Below are 1,034 nucleotides of genomic sequence, written 5' to 3'. Positions count from 1 at the left end.
CCCTTACACGCTGTAATGCATCGGCTATAGCTCTTAACAGTTGTGAGTCATCTCTTTCTCTTCCTACGTTAGGAGGTTGATTATCTAACGGATTCACACTAGGTGTAGCAAATTCAGTTTCTTCAAATTCTCAACTTCCAGTATACATTTCCTGTTCAACATCATCCATTCTTTCATCTGACATTTTATCTATAAAAAAATATCAAATAAATATATTAGCATCCAAAAACTCGACTCAGTTTCGACTTAAATGTGGCATGTACTTTTAGACTCATTTACGAGATTGATTTAGTCCGAAAATCGGCTAAACCTTAACTTTGATACCAAAAATTGTAACACTCCCTAACCCCGAACCGTCGCCGGAACAGAGTTACAAGGCATTACCAGACATATCAGACAACTTACAAATAGTTCACAAATAAAATAACATTCATAGTATAATTTAATAACTAAGTCCTTATAATGAACCCTCGAAGTCTAAAACATGTATTAAAAGTGAAACAGGACTCATTCAAGTACCCCGAATTTTTTTTTTATAAATTTCGACAAGATTTCTGCTTATTTTTACATAAAACCCTCTACAATTATAACCGTATCCATTTCAAATATAACCAATTCAACCAACTCATTTCACATACTCATTTTCTATTCTAAATATCTTCTAATCAAACTCAATCAATATACTATCAATTTAAATTTATCAATGTACTAATTAAATTGAAGTGGATAAACTTCTTTCATTAAAATTCTTAGACTTGTAATACTAACATTTTTAACCATTTATATTCAAAACATAATAACCTTTATACACATCTTATGTACATGCCACATTACCAAAAGAAAATATGCATCACCAAAAGTTTGCTGAAGTCGGGTCTGGCTTTGGATGCTGGTTCGGTACTTGACTTCTACAACCTGCGCACGGAAACAACCGTACGCTGAGTATGCATATACTCAGTGGTATCACTATAATTCAATTTATAATTAAATACATTAAATCACACACATACTTTTACATTACAATTATCATAACT

Source organism: Gossypium hirsutum, chromosome A01 (genome assembly GCF_007990345.1).
Source record: "Gossypium hirsutum isolate 1008001.06 chromosome A01, Gossypium_hirsutum_v2.1, whole genome shotgun sequence".
Lineage (NCBI taxonomy): Eukaryota > Viridiplantae > Streptophyta > Magnoliopsida > Malvales > Malvaceae > Gossypium > Gossypium hirsutum.
The sequence above is the reverse complement of the archived record's forward strand: the minus strand, read 5'-3'. Positions refer to the sequence as shown.